Here is an 11,739-nt window from a genome sequence, read left to right on the forward strand (position 1 = left end):
TGTAAAAAGTTTAGTTATATTCTTTAATAGATTATTTTTGCATCATTCCAAGGTGTAAATTTTCAACAAAGAGGCCATGACCCAACTTTTAATATTTCTGGAACACGCTCAGTATTATTGCCCATATGTTAGAACTACTTGTATATATTGGCTCTTTTATATTGTGATGATTTACATTAGCATGCCATATGGGGTATTTTATAATTCTGTTTAATTGTGTGGTGCATTTGTGTAGGCAAAGCCTATCTCATGGTTTTCAAAGTATTTGACTTACTGTAAAAATAGTTGTTTTGCCATTTCCTACATATGTCAATAAACTGATCTGAATGAGAAGTTCTTTTTTTTAATATTTATTTATTCATATAAATAAGAGACACAGAGAGAGAGGCAGAGACACACAGAGAGAGGCAGAGACACAGGCAGAGGGAGAAGCAGGCTCCATGCAGGGAGCCCGACGTGGAACTCGATTCCGGGACTCCAGGATCATGCCCTGGGCCGAAGGCAGTGCTAAACAGCTGAGCCACCCGGGCTGCCCTGAATGAGAAGTTCTAAAATAAATTGCAGGTAATGAATAATTTTTAGTTTAATCACTTAAAAAAGTAACTTATACTGACGACATGCAAAACATTGTGCCATTTGATGAAGCTATATACAATAATTCGATTCAGTTTATCCTATGTTTTGGGAGTAAATTTATGATCAGGCACTAGGTGCTAGAGATTCAAGGGTAAATACAATTAAGGTTCAATTTGGGAAGCTTTTATTTTAGTAAGAGAGATAGATATATAAAAAATATTTTATGTTATAATAAGTACAAAAATAGGCTTTGATAAGGGTGTTGAGAAGCACAGAGGAATGTTATGTAGTCCAGTTATTCCCAAAATGCTAATAATCCAGATGGAAAATAATTAAAACACCAAAAATGCAGTGTTACTGATGATGATGAAATCCGTTTCATTCATTTCAAGCTTAAATTATTACTTTTAACAGTTCTCCTAAGGAAAGGAAATAATTTTTCCTTTTTATTTTGCTAACAAGGAGCATAAAGATAGGAGAGGGTAAGGCACTTATTGAATAGAAAAAAAAATACTATAGCAAATTAGAGAATAGAATCACAATCTCCTGACTCCAGTACAAGGCCCCTCTCATAACAGCACAAGAAGAAATTAATAAATTTGTAAGCCAGTAGGATGCATATTAATGCCAAATGCAGGAATTGGACTTAGAGGAATGTAGAACAAGAAGAAATCAGAGAAGGCAGACATGTTCTGGCATGGGGATGGGAAGGATTGAGATCAATCGGGAATGCTGAAGGGTATTCCACAAATGAGAAATGATGAAAAGGAAGGGTCACAAACTCTCCAGATGACTTAACGAGACAGTAAGTACACACATTTGATGAAGTAGAGTTTTTACAAGGATAAAGGTGAGAAATGTAGTAGAGATTGTGATCATTAATTGGAACAAAAATTGCATCGCCTTTCAAGGATGAGCCTAATTATAGCAAACGAGAAGCTTAAGTATTCAGTTTGACTGTAATCATTCAAATACACCTGCCACAATTTATTCAGGCTGCCATTAATAGACTAGCTGTCCTAGTGAGGTCATCTGTAGCAAGACACACATCTGCATCTTCTTGTATTAGTTCAGTAGCATTTGGTATTCTGGGACTACTTGCTTTTTAAATAAATATTCTCATATTGAAGGAGAGTTTGCCTTTTCTGCAACCACCTGCCCAAAAGTAGACATATTTGTCTTTTTAGTTCCATGAAGACTGTCTTTAATCAAAGAAACCCCCCAATTCCACATCCAAAATAAAGATACAACAGAGAAAGTGCAGCTTCCAAGAATGCCATGATAAAGACTGCCTTTGATTTCTGGAGCTTCCTTTCAGTCAATTTGACCAATAAACAGTTTCTCTGCCTCTATTCTGGGTTTCTCTTCTTCCTTGAACAACAAATAGACTGATGGTTTATCACTGACCTTTTTATTTTGCCCTGCTTCTGACATTGATGACAGAAATTAGCAATCCTATTTTCTTTCTCAGTGTCTCTGGTCTGGCCATTGATCTCATAGTCAAGAACTATTGGTCTGTGAGCTAGTCAATCAGTAGCAGACAACAGCAATTGAAATGAGGACTGTTCCTAGAAATAGACAGCTGGCCCCATGCTTTTCTTCATCAAAGCAGAGAAACCTGGGGATCCCTGGGTGGCACAGCGGTTTAGCGCCTGCCTTTGGCCCAGGGCGCGATCCTGGAAACCCGGGATCGAATCCCACATCGGGCTCCTGGTGCATGGAGCCTGCTTCTCCCTCTGCCTGTGTCTCTGCCTCTCTCTCTCTCTCTCTCTCTCTCTCTCTGTGATTATCATAAATAAAGTAAAAAAAAAAAAAAAAAGGCAAAGCAGAGAAACCTTTGCAGCAGAACTAACATGGCTCGTAAGACTCAAAGAAGAAGCCTAACCTTTTTACATCTATCTTTACATCCATGGATTGATGTATTGTTGAAATTTAACTTTTTGGTTGAGCTGATAACTGCTCCTTCCCCTCCTGCCACTCAAGAATAGAAGATAGAGGTGATTTTTTTTAAAAATAAATTTTCCATGGGACAAAACTGACGCACACCATTTTGGGTGAAGGGAAATAACCTCTCTTCTGTCAACTGCAAGCCAGTACCTGTGCTAAAGACCTGTGTACCAAGGGAAGGGAGAAGAAATGGGTAGAAAATATCAGAAAGGGAGACAGAACATGAAAACTCCTAACTCTGGGAAATGAACTAGGGGTGGTAGAAGGGGAGGAGGGCGGGGGGTGGGGGTGAATGGGTGATGGGCACTGAGGGGGGCACTTGACGGGATGAGCACTGGGTGTTATTCTGTATGTTGGCAAATTGAACACCAATAAAAAATAAATTTATTATTAAAAAAAAAAAAGACCTGTGTACCTTAGGGAATGTTTTGCCTTAGTCATGAGCTGAGAATAGTTAACCCCTCAGTGGGGTTCTAAAAACAAACCCTGTGCTCCACAGGACAAGAAACTCTGGTTTCACACTTTGATGCATCTTATTGGATAAGGTGTATAGATGTCAGTAGAGACCTACTCTGCCCCTCCTCCGGGAACCTGAATGAACCTCATGATGATGGCCATCAAAACACTTTACATATCTGGAGAAGACACATTTTAGAGATCTCTGACACACAAGCTAATGTGGGAACCCAATGCATTCTAGGTTGTTGACTTGGAAATCAGTTGGTTGTGAGATTATATCTAAGCCTGAGATGTCCTTGAAAGGACTGAAATATGATTCCTATGCCAGTTCAAGTATGCCCGAGTGCTGGTGACTTTCTTACCTTGAATACCATGGCAAGGGTCTCACACTACTCAAAATGAACCTAAATGCTTATTAAGTCTGTGGAGAGATGGTCGGAGAGGCTGTTTTATTGAATTAACTGACTCAGTCAAAGCTCTCAGTTTGGATACTCTGTATTGTACAGTCCCATTTGAAGGTGAGTGAAGATTTCAGGTGAGGTCTGCACCTTTTTATTTCTAATGGAGCAACAGTAAATATATTCAACTTAGAACCAAATCCAAACTGCCTATATGTACATATGAAAATCAATATTTAAATTGCTTCTAACTTTTACTTTTTAGCATTAAAAATGCAAATACAGACGGTGACATTTCCACTCTCAAAACTAGATAAAATGAATTTGATACTTTATTGTGTTCTGAATTAGAGTATTTTTGTCTGTGAGTGAAAAATTTCCAAAAGGTAAAATGGGAGTGAAAGCAAATTTGGTTGTGTTCTCATAAGTAAAACCCAGCTGATCTGATGTTATACATTTATGGGGAAAAATATTGCCTTCTGCTCTGAGCAATTTTAGTTCAAAAGATGAATTTTTCATTACATACCAAAAGTTACAAATCAGGAGTGATAATTAAAATACATTTAACTGTTTAAGTGTAGCATTTTCCTATGTGAATTCTGTGATGTGCTAAGAATAAATGTCAAGGCATGTGAAAAGTTAACTAGGGATTCAAGTCCCCATCATATGAGTTTTTCTCTGTAAAGTTATTTACTAAGATACATTAATATATTCCAACTGTAGCATACCGGTTAGAAACTTTGGCTGAACTTTAAATTTATTATGGAAATGAATACCATCCCTTTTTAGAGAAATCTAGTACGGAAGTGGTTTAGTCAAATAAGGTAGTATTTAATATGTTTTATGTCATGACCCCTTTTGATAATCTGATCCTCTTGTCAGGGGAGAAAAACATACATATAGATGACATTTTGCATTTAATTTCAAGATGTTCAAAGGTCCCCGAAGGTCTTGGCTCCAGGTTAAGAACTCTTAATCAAATGAATAGATATTTGATTATAAATCAGCAAACTTAGATTCTTACCTGAATTTAATGCTGATAAAATGTGTGACCTTAGATAAATTATGTATTTTTTTGTGTTAAAAATCTTGATTTATAAACATGATTGCTAATATTGGTAGTAATTTATTCCTTAATATAAGTGAGAATTGCTGGCTCTCTGGAGACATATCACCATATAAATCCAAGATGATATTATTATTAAATGTGTGGCCCAGATACTGAATATAATACATAATTCCAATTTCATATATCTACATATATTTTGTTTTCTTCTTTTCCACATTAGAAGGATAAGTCTCAATCTAATTTTGTTTCTAGGGCTTTCCATTCTTACTGAGGCCTTCTTGTGAGTATCTAACTTAAAAAACTATTTTGATAATAAATTGATATATTGGTGATTAATACCATCCACATCTGCCTATCTTTAGTTGCTTCCTAAGTATTGGTTTTAGACAAAAAATGTAAGCCTTCCACTAAATTGCTCTATGGCACTTCAATCAAAGGTTTCTTTTGTATCATTAAAAGTGATAGACCCCGTTTAAAACTGAAATTATGTGGTTACATTTAAGAAATTTCAAATTGATGCCAGACATTAGCATGACTTGAAATCATTTCATTTGAAATACAGCCCTACTAGAGTTTGGTCTCAATTTTCCTAGCTGTCTAAATTTCAGACAGGGGACAGCCACGGCTCTTCAAGGTCTTGTGTGTGATTTAACACAACCCTGGAATCTTTCTATGTTGGAAGACAACTCTCTTGCCAAAGTCACCAGCTTATCTTTATTGACTAAATCAGGGCAGTTAAACATGAAAATTGGACCTGTTAATGTAATAATCAATCACTAAGAATAATGAAAACCAGCAAAAGTTAGTGGGGATGGACATTCTTTGTGGTAGGACATGAATCAAGATTTGGCTGGGCTAACTGATCATTTTGGGGCAACAAAATATCAACAATTGTAAACTGGGAGGTTTGAATGTTGAAATCATCATAATGAGCTATTAACAAATCCCAGGTGCTGTAAAAATCATTGGTAGATATGAAACTGTGGTTTAAGGGTGTATGGGAATGATTCATTCTTCCTTTGTGGTTCTTGAATTGCTACAGGCTCTATGGCAAGTTGCCTGATTATTGTTGGACCTTTCTATATTTCATTTCAAATAAGGATAATAAACCATAAAGTCAAGACCATATTCTAAACTTACTCTGAATTAAAAACTGCCAACATATGCTTTCCACTGTCATTACTGCCTTGAAGAATATTTACATTATTATTTTTTATCAGGGAAACAAAGGGCAGAAGATATTCTCTTACATTTTCTTCCTGATTTTTTTTTTTAGTTTATGATAGTCACAGAGAGAGAAAGAGAGAGGCAGAGACACAGGCAGAGGGAGAAGAAGGCTCCATGCACCGGGAGCCCAACGTGGGATTCGATCCCGGGTCTCCAGGATCCCGCCCTGGGCCAAAGGCAGGCGCCAAACCGCTGTGCCACCCAGGGATCCCTTCTTCCTGATTTTTAAGATGTTTCTCAAACTTCAAACTATTTATTGTCTGAAACATAACATCTTCAGAAAAAGAGGGTGTTACCCTTGATCAGTAGTATAATTGTTTGGAATCACAGAATTTATTGGGGAAATTTAAAAACTTGCAGTGTGAGGAGAGCATATAGTCACATATAATGGACAGCATGTTCATAATTTTAAGTTAGGTGAAGTTGACTTTTTTCCTCATGACATTGATTATACCTGCAATGTAATAGTTACCTGTATTACTATTTGTTTACTATCTGTTTCTCTTACTTATTTGTGATAGAAATAAAAACTTTATCCATTTCATCCTTAAATTTTCTAGAACTTAATGTAATGTCAAAGTGAAAATAGACAAGTATTTCTTGACTGTTACATGAATGAATGTTGAATTTTTCAAACTTTTTAGGTAAAATTTCATAGTACTAAGAATAAAAATGTCTTTAAAAATTATATTACACAATTTAGTTAATTATGGGATCCAATTTGCCCTCCTCAGCACTGTGCTCTACGTATATAATCTTACCTTTCTTTGCGAAGAATCAGCATTCATTAGATACATCTTTTAAAAACTCCACTCTTCCTGATGACTAACTGGCTTTCGTGAAGACCCTTTCTGATGCCCCTACTTCAAAATTTTCAGACTTCAGTACTCTTTAACCTGTCACAGTTTTTTTACACATTGATACCTATTTTATTGTGTACTGTCTTACGACTTTAGTCTTAGGGACTTTCTGTTCCCTTGTTAGTTTTGGTTGAACTGTCCACTGATGGGGCTTGAGGGGCTTTTCATAGCTTAACCCTGACTTAACCACAATCCAAAGGCTTTTCCAAGTGACACTGCTTCCACTTTTTCACATGTCCCTTGGTTCTTTTCACATGAATTGGCCCCTTGGACACCCTAGGCAGGCCTGTGTCTCATTACTCTGTTCCATCCTGGCATGGACTCCAGGTGGTATTATGCCCAGATGGTATTAGCTTTTCAGCATGGCCAGCTGCCTCAATTTCCCTTTTAATTTACTTTCCCCATTTAGTCCAGTAAGAATGACTTCTCGACCTCTCCCCTTTTCCAAGAAAGCATGCAAATCCACCTTAATTTTAAAACATGTTAAAGTATAATAAGTATAATGAATGTAAAAAAATGTTCAAAAGTGGGGCTCGATAAAGACAGAGAATTTTTCTTTTCCTGTGGTTTTTACACTATTACAAGAACAGTGTTGTTTTATGAGTTCAAATTCTTAAGAGCATAAAGACCGAAGATGAAGTAGTAATTGCCAACTAGTAAGTGATAGATTAAAAGCATATGAGAGGTTCTAAAGTGCCTCAATGTATAAAATAATGAACTGTGGTATTAGTGTAAAAAAGTAAATTGCTGAAATTATACTATTTTAATTCTGCTTTAGAAATAGCTATCACATTGAATCAGTAATGTTATGTTTCTTTTTCTGCCTTTAAATGAATATGACATTGTTTTTTTCAAAACCCTTCAGATGGTATAACAAAGAGGTTCATCCAACAGAAAATTGTGGTCTTTGGCAATAGAAAAAAAAATGCATTGAAAAAACTCCACTGGTATGTGGAAGCACAAGTCTTTATAGAAACAGTGTAATTAGAAGAGACAAGGATCAAAGAGTAGGAAAATCATATCATAAGTAAGTTCATCTTTCTTAATTCTTTAACCACCTCTTAAACTAATTTTTGAAGGTCCAATATCTCTCTGAACTAAGGAACTCCTTTTGAATGTGAGGGCAAGCCTGGAGTGGGATGGGAATATCTCAGGCTGTGGCAATTCTGTTATCAGTGGAAGTAACATGAGGGCTATAATTTTAAATAACACCATTTTTTTACATTCTGTATAGCCAATACAAGCAATATGTATAAAGTACTTCATACCATCAATAGCTTATCTTTCCCTAAAATCATAATAAGGATGATCTTAACTACATCTACTTTAAGCTGTCTTCCCGGTTATAGTGTGTAATGGAAAGACAACTTTTTGAAATCTTGGGATATTTCAATCCCTGATACAGTCTCCAATCTCTGCTGTAGAGATCAAAGAAGATTTAAGAGGTCTTAATTTCCCACAACTTAAAACGGCATTGTTTCAGAATATTTGTGAGAACTTTTATAATCATCAATTTTGCACGCTATCTACTCTCACTCCCTACCTTTCCTTCATTCAAAGATCATTTCTATACTAAAGAATGACACTAGTTCTTCACTTAATTATCTTTTTGAGGACAGAACACTTCTGATAAATGACTTCCCACAATGATCTAGAGTTCTTAAAAAATATGTCTGCTATTACGATACAATATGTGATAATGAATCAGTTGGCTCTAATTTCTTTTCAGTTGTTTAATCATGGCTTGACCTGAAATGCCCATACTTAATCTGCTCTAATATGCACTTATTAACCACTGACTATATATTGGTAATGTGCTAAGACAATAATACAAAGGTGACCAGATATACTCTAGTTTAGAAGTTAGTGTATCAATGATGTCTAGTCATATTTCATTCTGTTACTACCTTGTTGCTTTGCAATTGTATGGAGTCGGATTTGTATATTTTTAATATTTACTTTTTTGTTTTCTTTTCCATTAGTTAGTGCAGAATAATGTTCACATACATATTTTATACACATATTCTTTTTAAATTTCAGACAAGAAAGCCTATGTGTAATGTTATATGGAAGCACAAAGAAAGAGATGAGGAAGATTCTAGTGAATTATTTCAACAAAACAACTCTTGCTAATATCTTCAGTTATGGTTAAAAGGCAAACACATGAATTAAAAACATATATATAAACATACTTTTCCCTTGACTTGCATAAACCTCTCCCTTCTTAGTTAATATAGCCTTAAGCACCAATCATATATAATTTCTAAAGTATGTGTTTATATAATTTTGGTGGATATAAAGGTAGTGAATGATCCCATGTCACTAGCTGTACTGGAGATGGAAGAATTATTATTTTACCATATTGCCATTCAGGTGCATTCTTTGAGATATCATTGAATCCTTATACATGGTTGGCTCCATAAAAGGTATATCAGAATGTTATCAGAGGTGTATCAGAATGTATCAGATGTGTTGTCACATCACCCCAAAGGACCTGACCCCCTCACTGACTGTAAGCCTGAGAATACCATATCAACTCTGACTTCGGTGTTTTCACTCTCTGAATTACCCTGTCAACAACATTGAGGCAGTTTAAACATCTCTAAACAACACAGTTTGTCTTTCCCTGTTTTCCTATTTCTACATGTTTCTTAATAACTTAATTACTTCTGAAAAATTCAATTTAACCACTACTTAAATATCATCTAATCATCCCTCAAAAGCCCTAATCCAGTTTATATCTCAAGCTACTTCAAGTGAACTTCTTTAGCCAATATCTTATTATTTATTATACCTGACCTCTTAGCAATATACTGCTACTGTTAAATTGCTTAAAAGGATATTTGATATTCCTGCTCCTTCCTGAAATACCATTTTCTACTTTTTTTGACACTACAGATTTGCTTGTGTTGCTTCCAACTCTCTGGACATTCTTTCTTAGAATACTTGCAAGGCTCTTTTTTCCTTTACGTGTTCATCTTCGTCAGGATTCTGTCCCCAACTCTGCTCTGTTCTCACTGCAAATCATCTCCTTGGTAACCACACCCACTCTAACAGCTTAAATTTCACATAAATCTGCTCTCCAGACCACCATCTTGCCTTCAGAATCAACTCACACTTCTATGCCCCGAACTAATCAATCTACCACACACTAAACAGTACTCAACATATTTAGAAAATGTCTGCTATTTTCATGCGCTGTTAGGCACTGGCAATATAATTAGGGAAAAATAAATAAATAAAAGACACCTACCAGGTCTAATGGAGAAAGAAACAATCAGATACATCTGAAACAAAAATTATTATCATATGTTTAGTTAATTATACGTTTTCGATGCAGCACAGATATAGAGGGTGCAGCTATTCAATTCTTATGGTTATTTATTCTATCATTTCTTCACCCCAAATATAGCTTGAATATATCTGTTTCCTCCTGTCTTGCTAATATTCTGTTTCAAGAAATCTTCATCTCTTCCCAGGGTTATTGTGAAAGCAGCTTCCTAACTGTTGTTTTCATGACCAGTTTGACACTCCTCTCTGAATCCACTCCCAACGTGATCAGAAAGAGCTTTCTAATATTCCATCATGCCATTTTTGTTTAAAATCCCATAGTAATAAATAATAATAGTAATAATAATAATGATAGCAATTTGTAGAGTATTTGCTAGGTCTCAGGCATTTTTGAGATTTTGCATTTAATCCTCACAACAACTTTATTAGGGATTGTTATTCTATTCTACAGATAAAGAAACTGAGACATAGAGGAAGTTTCTATAATGCCCAAGGTCAAATGGTAGAGTTAGGACACGAACCAGAGAAATACTGAAATGAAAATTGCTCACCAATTACCCTTCTACTTAAAATATTTCAATGAACAACACAATTAACAACCATTTTGTTATAAAGGTAAGATACAAATTCCTTACCTGCCTGATAAGCATTTGCAGGATCTTGGCCACACTTACGTCTCTTTCTATTTTTGAAGTTGTAATTCAGCCATGATAAATTTCGTATTAGTTCCCCAATTCCTAATTTCAGAGCTCCTCTCCTGTTGCGTGACACTCATACATGCCAGCCTGCCCATATGGATCTCATCACATTACTTCAGAAGGGGGAAAGAAACTGGGGTTTAGGGATTGGATGCAGTTATTACTGCAAGCCATAATTATCTATCTGTCTTGATCCAGACACCTCATATGCAAATTCAGGATAATATAAACAACTTTAGACATTAAAAATTACCAACTTTCTGCTTCTTTTTCATGTCAACTTGGATACTACTGAGGATGCTGAATAATTAAAGTAACTTTAATACTTTTTTTTTTTCCTGGCATCATTCTTAACACATGTAGAAAAGGGCTACTTTTGTTTGAAGGCACACCAGGGCCCACTGATCAGGCTGTGGCATAGGCTCCACCGATCCCAGGCTCTGCCTGTTACCTTGATAGCTGAGAGGAATAAATTTCAGCCACTTGTAGTTTGCAGCAGCCAGATATGCCACAGTGCACTGATTGGTGATCTTGGCTGTTGGAAATCATTTCTGATAATATTTATTTTCCCTTGTTTTGCAGAAATTTTATAGGCCACTCCATTGTTGTCATTGTTGTTTTTGTTTATGACAACAGATTCTTGCAGAGATCCATCCAGACCACGTGCTTGCCCATAGACAATTCCATTGTCCCAGGCTACTGTCCATGGTTCCCCGCGACAGCGCTATGCTTGCGGACACATCTCCCAGAATGTGTAGTCACTAGTGGTCATGCTTACCCCATCCGTTCTTCCTTTCTTCCTTCTGTTATTTCTGCTTCTTCCTTCCTCCCTTCCTTCCCCTTCCTCCCTCTCTCCCATTCCCTTCCCTTCCTCCTTCCTTCTTTCCTTCCTTCCTTCCTTCCTTCCTTCCTTCCTTCCTTCCTTCCTTCCTTCCTCTCTCTCTCTGTATATCATTGCTCTCTCTGTTTCTTATTTCTTGTGGGAAAATACAAAGTTGAACTTCATAAGATTGGGTGATGAAGGAAAGTCAAATTTTTGAGACAGGCAGGGATAACGCACTATCTCTCTCAGAATCTGAGCATCTTATGAAAGGATGACTCTCCTGTATTTTAGATGAAAAAGACTGAATGGTTTTTTTTTTTTTTAAGATTTTAATTATTTGAGAGAAAGAGAGAGAGAACGTGTGCACAAACAGGGGGAGGGGCAGAGGGAG

At 36.1% G+C, this 11,739-nt stretch overlaps 1 long non-coding RNA gene across 1 annotated transcript; it reads right to left on the minus strand.

Moving 5' to 3' along the window:
* Positions 1–489: 489 nt before the first annotated feature.
* On the minus strand, positions 490–9,465 carry LOC111090728. Its single transcript, XR_005353164.1, has 3 exons — positions 9,336–9,465; positions 6,438–6,539; positions 490–548 (listed from the first exon to the last, which is right to left on the minus strand). It is a non-coding gene; the product is annotated as an uncharacterized LOC111090728 (long non-coding RNA).
* Positions 9,466–11,739: the final 2,274 nt, after the last annotated feature.

The sequence above is a fragment of the Canis lupus genome, chromosome 1 (genome assembly GCF_011100685.1).
Source record: "Canis lupus familiaris isolate Mischka breed German Shepherd chromosome 1, alternate assembly UU_Cfam_GSD_1.0, whole genome shotgun sequence".
In the NCBI taxonomy this organism is placed as follows: Eukaryota; Metazoa; Chordata; class Mammalia; order Carnivora; family Canidae; genus Canis; species Canis lupus.